The sequence below is a fragment of the Papaver somniferum genome, chromosome 3 (assembly GCF_003573695.1).
Source record: "Papaver somniferum cultivar HN1 chromosome 3, ASM357369v1, whole genome shotgun sequence".
In the NCBI taxonomy this organism is placed as follows: domain Eukaryota; kingdom Viridiplantae; phylum Streptophyta; class Magnoliopsida; order Ranunculales; family Papaveraceae; genus Papaver; species Papaver somniferum.
Window position 1 is genome coordinate 179736307 of NC_039360.1, and position 19772 is coordinate 179756078.

The 19772-nt window shown below is 36.7% G+C and overlaps 3 long non-coding RNA genes across 3 annotated transcripts; all 3 read right to left on the reverse strand.

The window, feature by feature from the left end:
* Positions 1–322: 322 nt before the first annotated feature.
* On the reverse strand, positions 323–2728 carry LOC113361932. Its single transcript, XR_003365418.1, has 5 exons — positions 2632–2728; positions 1720–1802; positions 878–1086; positions 580–637; positions 323–504 (listed from the first exon to the last, which is right to left on the reverse strand). It is a non-coding gene; the product is annotated as an uncharacterized LOC113361932 (long non-coding RNA).
* A 592-nt stretch (positions 2729–3320) lies between these two features.
* LOC113361933 lies at positions 3321–4213 on the reverse strand. The gene is made up of 3 exons (XR_003365419.1): positions 4062–4213; positions 3635–3777; positions 3321–3428 (listed from the first exon to the last, which is right to left on the reverse strand). It is a non-coding gene; the product is annotated as an uncharacterized LOC113361933 (long non-coding RNA).
* A 5446-nt stretch (positions 4214–9659) lies between these two features.
* LOC113361934 lies at positions 9660–17251 on the reverse strand. The gene is made up of 3 exons (XR_003365420.1): positions 17234–17251; positions 9849–9928; positions 9660–9749 (listed from the first exon to the last, which is right to left on the reverse strand). It is a non-coding gene; the product is annotated as an uncharacterized LOC113361934 (long non-coding RNA).
* Positions 17252–19772: the final 2521 nt, after the last annotated feature.

A 19772-nucleotide genomic window follows, 5' to 3' on the forward strand; every position in this document is an offset into this window, starting at 1 on the left:
CCAAAAAAACTTAGAACGTCTAAACTTAGCCGGACCCGATTTTATTGTTCTGGTTCTAAATGTAGAACAGTTTTTAGCCGTTGCTAAAGTTTTGCAACAGGAAAAAAAAGTCAAGTCAACTTGTCGTTGACCTAATTAAAAGTTCCCTGCAACATTTTCAGGCTAAATCCAGGCCAAATACTACTGAGAGACACATTGACTGCGCACTGAACAAAGAAGTCCTCTATTACTAATAAAAAAAATTCAGATTACTAATAAAAAAAATCTGTAAACATGTCTTAAGTTTCTAAAGAATGATAAGTACAACCAAAAAAATGTCTTTAAGTTCATATATGACTAATTGTAAAAAATAGGAGGACAAGGACCTTAATCTTTAGGGTTGTTCTTTAGCAGACCTGATTGGGTACCAAGCTCAATCACATGCAGTTTTGATGGAATTCACCCAGCATTGGTGGTCTTCATGACAAAACAGATGTGAGTAGAAGGATGATCATTCCCAAGAATCTGTGCACAATATGCAAAGATCAGAACCAAAAATGAACGAAGATAGTAAGCACAGTGTAAATGAAAACTATATACCTAATTGCAGCTACAATTTTGAGCAAAAAGCCAAAAACACTTCAACACCAATGACTTCCTGCAGAAAAAACAATATACACAAATTAAGATATGTCTCTCAAATTCACATTAATGACAAGCAATTGATATACTAATAAAGATGAAGTATCAAAGAAAAAAATATACACAAGTTAAGATTTAGGATGATGGATTCCAAATGTAGTCTGTCTAGATCAGTTTAGCATCATCAGAAGTTATACACATAACACAAGTAACAGATCAGTTCAGATTTACTACTGGTTAAGGACTAGGTATTCACCTTTAGTAATCGCTATAGCAGGTACAAGCAGTAGCCACCTCGTCTAGCTGCTCCATGAAACCAATTCACATGGCTTACAGAGCATAACAATGGTGATGCATCATTGTTGATTCATTGATGGTGTCGCCTGGGCACTTTGCCACTTCCCATCTTGCTCATTTGCATTTTTCGCTCATAGGCTAATAAGTTGGTTCGCTACACCACAAGCACTGGAAATACATAACTCCACTGGTCAGAGATTCAGTTTAAGCTTTCAACAATGATTGTTTGCAAGAAACTTAGTGAATCAAAGAAGTGCAAAATGAAATAGATTAATCTCACCAGTAGAATCGGTGAAAGCAACCTAATCTTCCTTACCATATAAATCGGTCCATGGGACGAAGGACTAACCTAAATAGGCTCTGGGGATATATAAACTGAAGGTCATTCGCGGAGTGTTAACGAATTCACTACAGAAACAAGTTTCTTAGTCATCAAATATATATAATGTTTCCATGTCAATTTGTTTAACTTAACTTTCCCCACCTTGTAACCTATTTCTCTTTTTCTTTCTCTCTCAGTATAACTCTAACAACATTTAACAACCACAATAACATGAGATGCCCACTGCAACTCTGCATACATTAACTAAACTGGAAGCAGTATTATTATTAACGACGACTAACTGCACAACATTGGATACATGATCATGTGATTCAGATACTACTTGATAGTTAATACTGAGTAACAGATTATTTATAGATCCTTAAGAAACAATTTTAAGAATTAATGAGCAACTTGCAGCTAATTTTGGATTTGTTATTGTTTGTTTGTTGCAAATACTAGTCTAATGCTACTACCACCTTATCAAGGATGACATCTGACCATTATGAAGTATAGAGGAGTGATCTCAGTTCCTTAATAATACCACCCTGCCATGTGAATTCTGTAAGAAAAAGGAAAATAATTAAAACAAAGCTAAAATCTATAAATGAAATTCCAAAGTTCTAAATCATCAAGGAGTTTCTCTTATTCAGGATTCAGAACAACAATCTTGTTTACCCCGTAAACATCCAAAAACCTATAGATACATAAGCATGCCATTTCAGTGAGCAATTGCAATAGCTAATGGATAACAAAAGAGAGTACATGACGGATAATGACGACCCTCTAACCAATTCTTGTACCGAACCTACTAAATGCTCATGTCCTATGAGCACAGCAAAAGAAACACAAGTGCTCAAGTAAGCTGTTACCCCGGATCAACATCCTATAAGCAACAAATGAAGTCCCTAATCGTCAGGAGCCGAGTGATGCTCATAGATACACCCTATTACAGATACCAAATTGAACTATTGAAGTAATCTATTCGTGGCATTTTCTTCCCTGAAGTCTAACCCCAAGCGGAGAGCAAGGTCCAGGGATTAAAGAAGATAGCTGAAACATCAAATGCGGCTGTCTAAATTTAACACAACCTGCTAGCTAATGTGATTGAGACTTCTTCGAATAACACTTCATGGTGTTATGAGTTCCCAAACCGACAAACAACGATGCAAGAATATTAAGAAAAAATGATTACAGAAACAGATGACTTGGTCATTCTATAATGTTTCTATGTCAATTCGGACAACTTAACTTTCCCCACCTTGTAACATATTTCTCTCTTTCTTTCTCACAATATAACTCTGACACACCATATAATTTCAGTTGTTATATTGATAATCAAACTCTAGATTTCGTAATTGATTACAATCAGTAAATGTTGCTACTGTTACCTTATCAAGGAGGATCAAATCTGAACATCCCGGAACAGCGAGAGAGTCATTTGAAGACGCGTATTTGCTTCTTCATTCATCGTATCCAGTGACATCAACTGCTTAATCTCGTCCTGCCATTTCTAAATCTGTTTCTTGTGAAATCTTTTAAAAAAAAATTGAATAAAAAAACATAAACTAAAATCTAAACCCTTTAGAACTTGTTCAATAGATAATTACTTTTGGCATTAATGTTTAGAGCAACAAAGTTTACACTGCTATGAAGAGAAGCTGTTGAATATTTGTACTTGTCCGTCCTTGGAATAATAAAATCAAAGAAAAAAGTGTACCTTGAATATATAACTCCTCTCCTCTCCATTTAGCACAAGTTACTGCATCCATGTGACCCAAATAATAAGCATTCATAAAATGAAAACCATCATAAAAACATTACTCCGAAAATCAATAAAATTACTTTGACACTCTCATTTGAAACACCATGATCCAAATTAGATACAAAAAGCTTGTTACTCCAAGTATCCATTAGCAGCAGTAGCAACATACATATCACATACATCCCTCCAGCCTGCATTACCAATAAAAATCATCAGTCAAAACTACATAAGGGGTCCAATGCACCATTATGTTTACGGAGCAAAGCTGATGATACCTGGGGCCTGCATAATATTTTTTAGAAAATTAAATAAACCCATCATACTCGAGACTAGTGTATCATGCATTACATCGAACATTTTGCATGCACAACCTGGTGGTGTTGCTGTGCATCAATCAGTACTCTTCTTTAGCTTTCCATTTCCCTGCAAATTAAACATAAGCATACACATTCATTCATTATCACTGGTAGATAACCAAGTGATCTGCTAACGAAGTGGAATAGAAACTAAAGTCTCGCTCTTGTAGTAACTCCGGTTAACCATTTAAATAAGCCCAACTCTCGGCTCAATCAACTCCCAATAGTAACAGTTGCACAACTTCTCTCGAACTCAAAAACAACAACCATTACCTTCTCTATCTCCGTATCACTTCCAACATGAACTACGGCGGCTTACCATTAAACCCATCTCCACTACTCGTTTCCCTGACATCTGTTACTCAGCATAACCATCTCTTCTTCATCTATTTCATCTTGAAATCACCCAAAATCAGCTTCATGTCAAACAAAATACCCATTCAATCTCAGTGAAACAAAAAAAAAAACTAGAAACCCACAAACCCTAGAAACCAGTGAGAAAAAAATCTATCAAATCCCTAGATTCGTAGTCATAATTACATTTAAAATCATGAATCAAATTAAACAACCTCATACGATCTATGCAAAAAGAAGTTTCACCCATTTCTAATTATTGACCATAAATTTCGAAAACAAAAACAAAAACAAGTTAGATAAATCTGATGAAAAAAATCAAAACTAAACTAAATCTGCTAGTTACCTCTGTTGGTAGATGTAGAAATAGAGAAAGGACGATTATAGATCGAACAGTTGACCAACGATGATGATAATGAAGAAGAAGAACAGAGTAAGAAATCGCAGGAGTATGAGTACGGGTATGAGGAAGAGGAACAGGAGTAGGAGGAACATGGAGTTTATCTGTGAAAGGAAAGAGAGAATGGGATAAAATGATAGAAACTAGGGTTATAAGGTGTTACGTAGCACACAGTTGGTTCGCACGCCTGCAATTCAGGTGTTACCTTGCACACGGTTGGCAACAAGGCCAAAACTTTCGCAACGGCTTGATGCAGTTGCAAATTTTGTAACCGCAAGGAGCCCTTGCGAAGTTTTGTTGCTAATCCGCAAAAATGGTGTGGTGGGAACCAAACCAAACAACAAGGGTACTTTCTCTGTTAAATCCACTTATAATGCCTTAATATCCGAGCAGAGACAGTTGCAAACACAATTTGTCCCTAAAGAAGTATGGAAACCACTTTGGAAGTCTAATAACCCTCTTAGAGTCCAGCTTTTCATATAGAAATGTCTCAAAAACATTGTTCCAATTACGGTGAAGCTGAGTTTCTATAAAGATGGTATTGATACTCTATGCCCATTATGTAACCAAGCTCCAAAAACTCTAGAACATCTTATAGTAGACCGTCACATGGCTAAATCAATTTGGTTTTCGATGAACATAAATGCCAGCAACATCCAGTCTACACATACATCCCTAGTTTCTTGGATTACCAGCTGGTTTTTGGATTCAACAACCATGAATCAAGACTCTTGGGATTTATGGTTGGTCACAGTTATGATTACTAGCTGGGAGATTTGGAAAAATAGGTGCAACAAGGTTTTCGCAACAGAAACGCAAATTTGTTGAAGACAGTTAACAACATTAAATGCCTTATTAATCAATGTCTTAGATGTTTTAATACTAACTGACAGAAAAGTTATCACAGTACTTCCTTCGGCAGTAGCCAAATTTGGAAACCTCCCCCTTCTACTCATCTCAAGATTAATATCGATGCTTCTTATGATAATGACAGGAAAATTATGGTATATTGGTCTAATTATTAGAGATTTTACAGGTACTTGCAGGGGAATCATAGGAAGGTACTGCAATGAAGGATTAAATGCGGAACAGTCTGAATGCTTGGCGGTTGAAGAAGCTATTTTTTTGACCAAACCTCTAAATATATCGAATGTTATGTTCGCAACTGATTGCACAAATGTAGTTAGATCTCAAAATAGTGCAACTCTTTATATTCAGTGGGAGAACCAGGGAATTTTCATAGGAATAAAGCACCTTCTAGATAGTGTAAATGGTAGTTCTGTTAACTACGCAAAGAGGACTGCTAATAATACATCTCATAAACTAGCTAATAAGACTAGAACTTTTAGAACATCTTTTGATTTTTTTTGGATACATCCCATATAATTATGTAGAAATCTTAAGGGATATTGATGTTTTAAACCGTAATGTTTCCTAAAGTACACACATATATCTTATTACAAATATAAACCTAGAGAAGGGTCCACGTATTGAAGGCCTAGAGCATGCCCTAACGCGATATCAAAAGAACGGTTTTTTTGGGCACCGCCTTATTTTGGATGGATATTAGAAGTAATCCTAAGTCATCCCTTATCCAAGTATTTATGTTGATACCAAACTTATCCATATTAGTTAAATTAGTTAGGGTAATGATTAGTTAGTGTAAGGATTAGTTAAATTAATTAGTGATTAGTGATTAGTGAGGTTAGATTAATTAGTCGGGTGTTTTTAGAGGAATAATTTTTGAGAAGAAGAAGGTTTTGGGATCTTTTTTTTTTTAAGATGGTTGATTTTGAAATGAGGGTTTCGGGTACTTAGGTATACTTCAAATTTAGTTAATGTTGCTTGAATTGACCAAAACTTTCGAAAAAATGAAAATTTTATAAACTGATTTCGACCATGGAAAAAAGTTCGCTATGACATCTGAAGAACATGTATCCGAACTCATCTGCAAGTGTAGTTCGGCTAACGTTTCTAAAAACACAGGTAGCCGAAATCAACTTTAATGTAGTTTTTTCTTTCAGAGAAAAGTTCGGTTAGGAGAAAAAATGAAAAAAGTTGCGACGTAGAAAAACTAAAAGTTCGCCTGGGAAAAAAATTACGACCTAACCGAGATCAATATATAGGTTTTCAGAGAAAAGTTCGGTTAGGAGGAAAAAAATTGCGACGTAACCGAATTAAAAGTTCGCTAGGAAATAAAAATTGCGACGTAACCGAACTTTTCTCTGAGAGAAAAAACTCCACTAAAGTTGAGTTTGGCTAGTTCGACAAACTATTTCACATAATTTCTAGTCGAACTTCTCTCTGCAACTTCCATTTTTAATTTATTTTGACGATTACTACTCATTTTTTCAACCAAAAACGAATCACAAGTAATGGGTTTGTGAAAATTTCTTTGAATCGAGACGATGAAACAGAAAGAAAAGAAGAAAAGGAACCCTCTAATAATAGTAACGGATTTATGAAAAATTAAAAGTAATGTGACTGTTATAATTTTATTTTTGTTAATGATTTAATTAGGCTTATATATATAATTATTAGATTAGTTTTAATTTTAATTAGTTCAAGGGTACTTTAAACACCCCTTATAAATACAGGGTAGACATTCTTATCACATGATGGTCCCCACTACCCACCAAAAATGAGTGGTGCCGGAAAAAACAGTTCTACCAAAAAAGCCTAGAGAAGGTCCACGTATCGAAGGCCTAGAGCATGCCCTAAAGCGATATAGAAGGCGTATAGCCCTATCGCGATAGGGCTTTTGGACAGTCAAAGATCCCGTGTAATATCCCCTACAGGCCTACACACTCTTTGCCTCTTCGGTAGAAAAACCTTGAAAGAATCCCTGAGAAGTAAAGAGTGCTAAATTTTGGTCGATGATAATTTTGCGAATTCAAAACTAAAAGAATGAATTCCAGTTTAATCTTTCGTTAACTTCGTCATTTCTTTTAGCTTAACCCCTTGTCAAACAATCCGGCTCCTTCCTGCAAGTAATCCCAGTTCTCCGCTTAGCGGAGCATATATATATATATACTTCCACCCTTTCGGTATGCATTAACTGAGTTAGGGTGCGGTGGAACATTGACTTGTGGGTTCAGGCCATATGGCCGCGGGTATCACCACTGTCCACTGACGCTCGATTATACCATAACCATCAGTACAACTCATGAATCATGACTACCGGCTGTCCCTAAATTTAGTGTAGGTTGTTGTCGAAAGAGCACATGATGATGCACCATATCCATCAAAACAATCAACAATACATGGACCAACAAAAATACTGAAAGCAACACATCATCATTCAGCACCAGCATTGCTTGGTACAGAAAAAGGTATGTCGGACCCCCGAATGCACTTTACTCACCAAATGAACGGCTGATATGAATCATCCGGTTACGAGTACACGTCATCAGGACTATCTTGTACTAAACAAAGCATCAAAAAGGAAAAACATATCTTCGCAAGTTTTTTTTTTCTTTTGCTTAAAAACACACCCCATAACAAAAGATTTACAAACATCCGAGTTCTCATTCCTCAACAACAAGTTTAAAAGGGGAGGAATATGAGACGAAAGACCATTAAGACTACCACTCCTAGCTCGACGTGCACTAATAAAGTTTATTAATCAGTTGGAATCAAACAGACAAAAAGATCAAGTTTATTAGAAGTACTAATAATCACTTACTAACCTAGTATTAGCACATCAACTAATCTAACTTACACATACATCTTCAACAAGATGTATCTAGACCATTAGATCACTCAAGAGAAGAATCGATTTTGTTAACGGATCTCTTAAACACAAGAACATCGTCAGGTTTTTGTGAAACCCCCTTATTTCCACCATCACCGTCACCAGCTATATTATCTTCGTCGTTGTTTCTTCTTGTTGTTGATATGATTGATTCTTGGATTAACATCTTAGTCGTTGGATCTGATATCGATGATGTTGTACCGTTTTCATCTTCAATTTGATGTCCTAATTGCTCTTTTCTCTTCTTGTGAGCTTCCATGACTGCGACTTCCTCGGTTTGCTTGCTAACCGACCAACAAAGTAAAAATATGTTCGCTTTTTATTTTGAAGGTCAGGTCATATTTATGCAGGTGGTGCCGTGGTGGTAGAATCTTACCGTGAGTCTGAAAAGAACACGTGTTATTCAATGACCACATGGAAGCATTAGGGTCCAACCACGATGACACGTGTTACATATGGCGAAGATACTCGAGGTATGAGTGGCCCATTTGTTGTCTTACGTATAATATGTCGGTAAAAAAACATGCAGCGTGGCCCATGCGATTAAATTGATCGCGCCGGGAAAATTATTTCGAAGAACTAATTAAGTGTAGGCCAAGTCGGTTTTATTGATTTGGATAGATGTATATATGTGCTGAAAAGGATTAGTCTGTTGTAGGCGTGGTTTGATTGATCTGTCTATTCGAGTGGTTATCTGGATTTTATATTAGCCAGGCCTCGAATCGGAGTCTGCACGTAAATGTATTTGTTTTCAACTAATTTCATCTCAGTCTCAGCTACTATGTTCAAGAACTTCATATTGAAGAGGTTGTCACCGTGGGGGTGTGGTGAGGTTGTCACCGTGGGGGTGTGGTGTCTCCGGGCAAATGGTTGAAATCTCTCATGAATAAGAATTATAAATGGCGATTTGTTTTACTAACATTTGACCATAACTAGGTTTGCATTAGCAGATTATTGGTCAGCTTGGGAAGCGAGTTGTATGAAGTATGGGAGCTGCTCCGTGCATTATTCTAACTTATATTGGGAAGGGAATGTTGCTCAGCGAGCATTAGCTCTATTAGGGTATCACACTCACACCTAGCTTTTTTCCTTCTACTCTCTGTCACTTCGTAACATAACATAATGCACTCCTAACTAGCCAGCTTGAGGTATATGTCCAAGTATGCATCTTCTGCTACGTGCAACTTTGGTACCTTCCATACAAAGTTGTGTGTTTGTCCTTCATTAATATGTAAAAGGAACTGCATACTAACGAATATTCAGCAAAAGATGAAAGATACTGAAATTTTCTGTAAACCATAAGTATTGGGTGTATGCCAAAACTTGAAAACTGGAAAGAACCAACCATCGCTAATTTCATGCCTTTAGCTACCAAAATAAAGTTCAAGGCGGGAACTAACATAACTCTTAACTTACTAGAACCATAAAGATGTCAGATAAGGAACCTCAAGATGTTTTGATAAAGCAACTTAGATTGTCTCTCTAGTTCATCCTCCTGATAAGTTTGTTAACGTAATCTTCACGGTTTCCTGCATCACCTCCTTCAACATAATGGTTTCTCTTCTTCTTGAGCCCACCCAAAGGTACACTCAGCTTAAAGGGCCACAGGAAGTTGTTTGCTTGCTTGAAGTGGGGACCAACTGTCATGTTCTCATGAATAAGATCTTCAATGCATATGATTCCGTACTTGCCCAAACCCTGTGATTGATTTACAACATCTTAGAATCATTTCCAGAACTGTTAAAACTTGATACCAATTATGTGAATCGTTTCAAACCTGTTCGATGATGGAATTGTCGGTCAAAGCGGTTATTCGCTTGTTAAGCTTTCTATAGCCCCTTTTGTGGATCAATTCCTTGACAGTCTTAAGATTGGGATATCTAAAAGATTAGACAGAAAAGTTCAAATTAAAGTTGAAGTCCCACCGCAAAAACTGGACATAGATAAAACCAAACATAGACAAATCGGAAGATACACACCCATAGGTAATGTAAGGCCCGACTCTTTGCAACATCTGTAATGTGGCTTTGTTCACCTTAAGAAATACTCCATTAAAGATCTGCATTCAGAAGAAATGCATACACATTAAGGCCAACTGTCTTCTCTGCAGAACTTGTCAACATAAAATGACATTTACAAAATAAGACTACCTAATTCTCACAGCTTTCTACAAGATCTTACAACACCCACGTACATTTGGTTGTAGGTACAATAATTTGTGTTGTCCAAATAAAGGACATGAGGACATAGCTAACCACATATATGTTATAGTTTTGAAAGTGGTAGTAAAAGTTCGTTGCTCGGACTTGTAAAGATTTAAAAATAAAAAATATATACAAAAAATATTAACAATATGGGCAAGAGTACTGGGACTAATGATTCGACCAATCTTCATAAAATAGGGCTCAATGAATTATTCTCGACAATAATCGCTCAAAACATAAGTTATATGGACTCTTATTTTGCCAAAGTAGATTCTCAAAAAATTGCTTGTAAATGTTAAGCATGGAACATCAAATCACCTAAGCTAAGCATGACCCATCTAATCAAATAACACCCAATTTAATCAAATCATATTTCAATTAATTTTTAATGCAAAAGTCTTAAAAAGAATTAATTACATTACCCATGTATGAAGCTCGGTCTCCTCCGTAGTCCCAGTGTTGGGTTTAGCTCATCATGATGAAAACACGCTCAAAATATTTATTTATTGCTCAAATGGTGTTTACAATGAAGAGAAAAGGAGAAAATGGTGTAAAACTGTAATCTGCGATCCACAGTAAGCGTCACAAATGAACGATAAAAGAGAAGTGCTATTGTCGCTGTGGTTCTAAGACCCACACCTACGACCCACGCCTGTGAGTCTTTCTCACTGTTGATAAACCACTGCCCTTGCGAGTCCGTTCTTCATGTTTTTCATCTTCATCACGAACAGCAGCAGCAGAGAGAATTCGTGATTCTTCCTCTGCAGCTTCCTCTCTTCTCCTCCCAACTCTCGACACCCTCTATTATAACCCAAGAGTTATATTTATACACCTTTGGACCAAGAATAACTTCTCATTAATCCAAAAAATCTTCCCATTACTCGGCAGTGAATGAAAATATTCCCAAGAAATTTTATTTTCATGCACGCGTCTGCTGGCTTGTTTTAACCTCTCCAAATCTTCATAGGATGTATTCAAATCAAACAGGATAACTTCTTACCCATTTGGTCACGTAACTTCCATATAAACAAGAAAATGCCGAGAATAACTCAACTTCCCTGTTTTCGCATCCCACGATTATCCAACCCAATCTAACTCGATTTGAACACCCATACCAGCTCTGTCTAGGCCCTAGGAACAAACCCAATCAATTTGGGTCGTTGAGTCTCCTTTAATCCCGTCCAAACTGCCAACCCTAAATCTGCCAGTTGATAACAATTTTTCCCGCCAATTTTGGTTTTTAAATTTGGGAAGAAGATGTCCTCCCCCTAACCAGAACTGGGGTGCGAATAGCGTCTGCCTTGGGGTGACCTGGGGGTGCCCCTTAGTAATTAGGTTACCCCTTATCCAAAAGCGAGAGTCCGAATAACACTTGTCCTCCGGGTGACAAAATCAACTTTTCGAGCCGAATTTTCCAAAAATGTTTATTTCCTAAAAATACATAAAAACACAATATTAGTACAAAAATAGAGTTCCAACAATACAGACATTGAGGACAAATTAGACACAAAAATGTGTCTATCAAATACCCCCAAACCTATTATTTGCTAGTCCTCGAGCAAAACTAATAAAAAATAAATAAAACTGAGTTAATCTCGGGAGGGTTTACCAGAGGTGTGCCCACAAAACCATTACTCCAGACCCTAGCTATCTACAACGAACCTTGGAAGGCACTAAAAAATCTCCTTGGTTGGCATACTTATTGACTACAAGAGGAAGTACCCTGATGCGAAATTCCAATTGATTTACACGAGTTTGCACTCAAGCATACTAAAATTCATATATAAGTGACAGAGCTCTACTCAGATAGTTGCACTATGGACATCATATTCGGAGTCAAACTAATCACATGGAAAGATTAAGAGATGGAAATAGAAAAACATAGATGGTGTTGATGTTGACCAAATGATCAATGTTTCACATATCTGTCTGAAGGCCACTGCTAAAATGAACCTATCCTAATGGACTGAGATACCGGTCTGACTAATATCAACACTGCTGGCATATACAAGGGAACCAGCAGTTGACTACACAGAACAATAACCATTTTTTTTTTAACTTAACGGCATGAATAGATCTTTTTGATCCAAGCGCATGCTTCTTGTCAGCAGATTACACGATAGTTCCCATGGGTCCTGCATTTCACGCTTGCTTAGGCGACGGAAACAGGGAGAACACACGCATATTGCTATCCAAGTGTTAATGCTTATTCCGATTGGTCTAACTGGTCCGGTCTTAACTTTTTTTTTTTTTTTTATAGTAAATCAATCACTCTAATTCACCCTAGCAGTGGTAACAACTTGAATCGTGTGCCCCACCTAATCACTTAGAGAAACATAGTTTAAAATGAAAAAAAAAAAAGAAGTGAAAAGGACTCAACGAAATATGGTGAAACTATCATGTTATTTCTAACACCTGAGCTATGTGATTTTATGAATAGACTCTTCTAGATATTTCTATCTAATCAGATTGGTTCCTCAACTCCTACAACCAACATGCTTCCATCCACTTAGATTAGTTTGTGCCTACCTCAATACGCATAAATTTCTAGGCTCTGGAGTTTATTTATTGCAACTAAAAAGTTTCTCCCATACCCCCAAACTTAAATCTAACATTGTCCTCAATGTTCTAAAGATGAAACTAAAAGCATGAACAAGGAGAAACTGTTACCATTTGAAGCGAAAGAGTTAAGGAAAGATACTACCGTGTTGCATGAGCATGGGATACCTCCCAAGAAGTGCTAAGTTTAAAGTCTTCAGCCAGACTTAGAAAAGGATTGGTCAACTCGAACCATAAAGTAACAGTCGAAATAACTGTGGGTCTTCAAAACCAAAAAGAGCTGACCATAGGAAACTGCAGTGAACCAAGAAAATGGACAAGAAAAGCATGCCCTTACCTAGTTTCCTGAAAACTATCGCTAATTGCGGTTCAGGTTCTATGAAAGGGTCTAAATAGAATATTTTCATTGGTTGCGTTTCTTCATAGGTTGGATCCAAATTATTAGGTCCTAGAGTCTGGAAAAACACAAATAAGAACTTGGAATCACAAAGTAATAACCCAAATAATTGCGGATCCTCTAAGTCAATCAGATATGACTTACATAATTGACCACAGTGAGAATAGTGGTCATTCTTAAGCAAATGTGTCGATTCTAATTTCCTAAGGCATTTAGGTTTAGTCTCACAACTTAATATTCGACACATTTGGAATATAAACGTTCCCACAGTTGGAAGAAAACTATTTGGTGGGAAAACAAAGTCAATCTGGGGATCATAGCCTGGGCAAACCAAATCAACCAGAGGATGGGTTTCTAACGACTGAACTTCTTCCTGGACATCACTAGGTTCGGGAAAACGAGTATGAAGGTAATCTTGTAAAATTGTCGAGGCAGAGATATCAAGTCCTAAGTGAAGGGACTTTCTGAGAGTTAAAGGTAAGGCACTATGAAGGTGATAATCACCCCCAAACTTAGAGTTTTTAGTGTCTCTAGATAGACTAGTTACAATCTCCCTAATTTCTGGATCATTAGATTCTTGAAAATGGTCAATTGATTTTTCTAATTTATTATCAGGTAGTGCATCTTTACTCATCTCTACGGGTATATCTTCTTCATCTAATACTATTGTTTCTAAGTCGCTAGACTCTAAAACAGCATTTTCGGAATAAACCCGTTCCTCTAAACCACTATCGGCTTCGTAATCAAAAGGAAAAACTACATCGTCTAAAACGGTGGTATCCCTAATCAAATCCTCGTCCTTTTGAATAGGTGAATAATCATAAAAATTATTTGGATTTGAACTAGAAATAATATAATCATTATAAAGATCAATTGGATTAATAGATTCCTGATCACTATGCCTACATATTTCAGATTCTTCATTACTACTATCCTCATCATAATAGTACAAAGATGATTGAACCTTATCTAAATAAGTAGTGTCTTTTATTCTAGCCTCGTCCTCTAAATTAGGCAAATATTCACTATTGATATCAAGGGTAGAATTAGAAACCCTATTTTGGAAATTTAGATTATTTCGAGCAGCATTAGCCAACTGTTCATTTTCTGCCTCTAGACGTGCCTGAATTTCACTGAGCATAACACTTATACGTTCACCACTCTCGTTTATCATCTCAGAATATCGTGTACACTCTTCTTTTGAACTATTCATTGCAACTAAACGTTTATACGTCCTTTCAATCCGTTGTTGGGTCTCTTCTAGAGATGGAACAGGTTCAGAAATATCATAATCAGGACTAGTTTCCAAAAACGAGTAACCAGTACTACAGTGTTCCTGATTTTCTTGCTCGTAAGACCAATTCGCGTGTGGATAGTAATTGGGCTCACCATGGTATGAACCATAACCTTGAAAAGGTTGGCGTTCCCAACTACTATTCCCACCATGGTCATAAAACTGATGATGTCCATATTCAAATTCAGGTCGATACTCATTGTATTGGCTTCTATCATACCAGTTCGACATTCTTAATTGCAAGGGAATTCTACACAACCACAAACAAGGCCGACTCGACTCCACCAAAACAAACCTAAAGATTTCTAGCAAACAAAAAGCATGATGGCTCCACTTAGATTGTTTCTAGACCAGCTTCTATCTTTCGAAAGGGAATTCGTTGCAATTTGAGCAAACCCCTCTGGAATCAATCTGAGTCAAAGTAAGTTGAATTGAGGCGAGGGAAGCTCAGTGGAGCTTTGATACCCAAGGCCTCACCGCTATCACAAGGCAGCGCAGTCACGCATTCAACTCACAGAAACCATCATGAACTTTGGAGTGTGCTTAAAGAGCAACCAATATTTTTCGAACGAGTTTCCTACTAAGCTCGTTACCCTATCGGTCTCGTTCTATTCCAAATTTTAAGCTTGGGTTCGCGTTAGGTTTCGTTTTCCTAAGGCGGGCAAGAAGGGAGCGGTGATGAAATCCGAACCCTTATCTTGTATTGGACAGGCCTTGCCCTTTACTAGGAATTTAAAAACAGTCCAAATTCGTCCTCAATCAATGAATCACCTTAAGGAATACAGTAACTCGCTTGCAGGGGATTCACGAGTGTTTCGATTGGACTTACCTCCCGTACCAGACGGGGGATGAATCGTTGAAGTCGACTCGGGCCACGACTCCTATGTCATGTACGAACCCGAGGGGCCGAGACGATATAGTAATCGTCGTCCTTCCCTGCACACAGTTTATATAATTTTTTTTTAATAATAATACTTTTCCGTAGGGTTAAAAAAATAAAGTCCAATTGTTTAAAGTCCAAAGTCCAAAATAAATAAAAAAACAAATTACAGTTTTCCTCACACACTCTAAAAAAATTAAAAGTTAAAAATTAAATCCTAAAATTGTCCTTTTTTTCTTCTCTTTTGCTTTTCGCTTTAAATTTTTCCTCTCCAAGTCCTTAGTGCTCCACTTCGAACCTGTAAATCAAAAAAAAAAGACAAAGTAAAAAGGAAACAAATAAAAAAAAAAAAAACCTAAAAAAAAAAAAAAAAAAATCTATATACAAGTCCGCGTCGGCGGCGCCATTTTGGTATAGTTTTGAAAGTGGTAGTAAAAGTTCGTTGCTCGGACTTGTAAAGATTTAAAAATAAAAATATATACAAAAAATATTAATAATATAGGCAAGAGTACTGGGACTAATGATTCGGCCAATCTTCATAAAATAGGGCTCAATGAATTATTCTCGACAATAATCGCTCAAAACATAAGTTATATGGACTCTTATTTTGCCAAAGTAGATTCTCAAAAAATTGCTTGTAAATGTTAAGCATGGAACATCAACTCACCTAAGCTAAGCATGACCCATCTAATCAAATAACACCCAATGTAATCAAATCATATTTCAATTAATTTTTAATGCAAAAGTCTTAAAAAGAATTAATTACATTACCCATGTATGAAGCTCGGTCTCCTCCGTCGTCCCAGTGTTGGGTTTAGCTCATCATGATAAAAACACGCTCAAAATATTTATTTATTGCTCAAATGGTGTTACAATGAAGAGAAAAGGAGAAAATGGTGTAAAACTGTAATCTGCGACCCACAGTAAGCGTCACAAATGAACGATAAAAGAGAAGTGCTATTGTCGTTGTGGTTCTAAGACCCACACCTACGATCCACGCCTGTGAGTCTTTCTCACTGTTGATAAACCACTGCCCTTGCGAGTCCGTTCTTCATGTTTTTCATCTTCATCACGAACAACAGCAGCAGCAGAGAGAATTCGTGATTCTTCCTCTGCAGCTTCCTATCTTCTCCTCCCAACTCTCGACATTCTCTATTCTAACCTAAGAGTTATATTTATACACCTTTGGACCAAGAATAACTTCTCATTAATCCAAAAAATCTTCCCATTACTCGACAGTGAATGAAAATATTCCCAAGAAATTTTCTTTCCATGCACGCGTCTGCTGGCTTGTTTTAACCTCTCCAAATCTTCATAGGATGTATTCAAATCAAACAGGATAACTTCTTACCCATTTGGTCACGTAACTTCCATATAAACAAGAAAATGCCGAGAATAACTTAACTTCCCTGTTTTCGCATCCCACGATTATCCAACCCAATCTAACTCGATTTGAACACCCATACCAGCTCTGTATAGGCCCTAGGAACAAACCCAATCAATTTGGGTCGTTGAGTCTCCTTTAATCCCGTCCAAACTGCCAACCCTAAATCTGCCAGTTGATAACAATTTTTCCCGCCAATTTTGGTTTTTAAATTTGGGAAGAAGATGTCCTCCCCCCTAACCAGAACTGGGGTGCGAATAGCGTCTGCCTTGGGGTGACCTGGGGGTGCCCCTTAGTAATTAGGTTACCCCTTATCCAAAAGCGAGAGTCCGAATAACACTTGTCCTCCGGGTGACAAAATCAACTTTTCGAGCCGAATTTTCCAAAAATGTTTATTTCCTAAAAATACATAAAAACACAATATTAGTACAAAAATAGAGTTCCAACAATACATACATTGAGGACAAATTAGACACAAAAATGTGTCTATCAATATACCACCAGAGATGTTTTCACATTAAAATGAACCTTGAACTAGTGGTTATGGTGTTTATAACTATCCTACTCGTGGGTAGAAACAAACATAATCTTAAAAAATTAAAAAAGCATGATCCTATATATAGGCAGACGAGCAGGAATCAATCACCTGTCTTAGACGCAAAAGTTGCAATATCTTTTTTGATTTTGGGTCCATAGCATTGATACTGCAAAACAACAAACAGTTCAAGAATTAAACACCAAATAAACGTCAGAAAATTAAATATGTTCAACAAATAACAAAATATCCATACCCCCTGATTCGAACGATAAAGAGAAGCTTAGCTTTTGGGTTAACGTAAAATCCTCCTTTCAACTTCGCGTCACGCTTCAAATTGATTAATTCCCTTTCCTACACAATCAAAAAATATTCCATCATTTAGGTGAAAATGCATATTGGAAATTATTCACATGAATTGAGAAAAGCCTGAACTATTGACCTTTTCGTTGTATTCCTGTGCATACTGCTTAGCTCTGTTGAAAATAAGTTTTATGTTCTCAGTGTTGTTTTTCTTGGCAGCTTCGAGTTCTTGCTTCTTTGCTAGTTCTCATTCATCACTCCTCTTCTGCTTCTTCAAAAAGGACTCTGGAACCATGGGACCTGCTTTGACTTTTGTGGCCATTTCTTTTCTGTAGATCATTCATCCAGTCAATAAATATAAAAACCAACAATTAAGAAAGCTAGCAACTGTTGAATCCATCTTAACTACATTACATGCGTATGAAACACACCAACTATTGGAATAGAGGTGTAAATACAAACGTATCCTAACTAATCCACAAATGGAAGCTTATAGTTGTTTCAAACCATTAATGGGTTGCCATACCCTAGATTTGTCTGACGACTGCTACTTTAGATATATCTTATGGGATTTGTTATCTTGTGCACCCTTGCACAAGATAAGAACAAATGCTAAGAATCGGAGAAAGTAAACAATCAACAACAACAACGATAGTGTTAATATAAGTGGATTCTTTCTCCAATGCTAATCATTGGTTCTTTGATAATAAAACCCAACTAGAAAATACAATCTCTAAATTTGAAGTAATGATGTTCCGACCATCATGAAACATCACCATTTGGTCCGCATTCGACACTCAAAACTACACATTGTAAAATAATGAATAGAAATACAGTCATAAGCTTGCAGGACTAAAACCTAACTGCTTCTCAACTGAAACTTCTAGCACTTCTAGCCTAGTAAATTACAAAATAAACCCAATATCCTAAGTAATCTAAGGAATTTCATGTTAATCAAGTTGGGCACATCTATTCCTATATTATGAGATCTGTCGATCAAACAGATCGCGCAAAAACAGAAATATTGAATCTCAACCCCACCATTTGACACACATGCAATACTCTTTAAGATGATTTTAGGATTTTAAGAAACTAGAAAATATAGTATCCAACAATAGATCATAATTCTATTCCTAAATCAAGTTCTAGCTATTTCATATCAATTAAGTTGTCCATGGCAAACAAACATATCAGGGTAAACCTAATTAAAAGGGGGAAACCCCTTTCATATGACAAGTTTATCATATCATAAAAAAACACAAAAAATGCAATCAGAATGGATATCTCAATCACCATCTAATACACATCCGGAGACTCAAATTTGTGGCTTATAGTACGAAAAAAACAAAAAAACCTAACTAATCTTTACTCATTCCAAGCTAAACCCTAGATTCTTCCAAATCGTCAATCACTCCACTCCGATCTTTCACAACCTCTATAAATCCAAAACCCTCAAAACCACTACAGAAAACGAAACTTCTCAAACCATTTCAAGCCCACTACTCTCCAGAAGATCATTTCACTAACCAAATCAACTGGAAACATAATAAGTAGAAACGAATATACATCAAAAATATGCTTACAAGATAAAGATCTAGGGTACCAGATCGAGATACATAAAGTTTGATTAGTAAATTAGGGTTTTCCTCTATTAATTACTTACCACCTTTCATCGACCTGGTTTAGGGTTTTTGGAGTCGAATTTTCTCTCTCTCCCCTCTTTGGATCGATAATTAGAAAATACAAAGAATACACGGGTTTTGTAGGGTTTGTGAAGATGACCTAAATTCATTTAACTGCTGTTACTGAATAGAGAGAACCGCACCGTTGATTTACATCTTATGTTATAGCACCAGTGAAATTCATTTCATGCGGAGCCACCTTGTAGGGCAGACTGCAGTGATATGCTATTGCCGGACTTTGCTACATCAAGAGCTGGTCCATATTTGGGACATGACTCATCAAATTCTTAATGGTGATGAGGGGAATGATTTAGTATTAAGATTGGTAGTAGGGTGAAGATGGAAATGACCAGAGGTCTGGATTGATTGTCTCAGATCTGGCCTGTTAGAGCATTGTTCGGTCGAACTCGCATGCGTTGCTATCTCAAGCATGTTTGTCAATTTTAGTGATCAAAACTATAAGTCTTGATTTGTAGTCTATTATAGCTAAGTCTCGAACTAGGATCGAAAGTGTAGTTGAGATCAAGAACTCTATGGAAATCATTACACAAGACGAAGGACTACTCAAGGAACTGGTGGAACTTCATCTACTAAAAGGTATGTGGAGACTTGAACTTATCTATCACTCAAAAGTATATCTACTTTATCTCCTATTTTGAGACAAA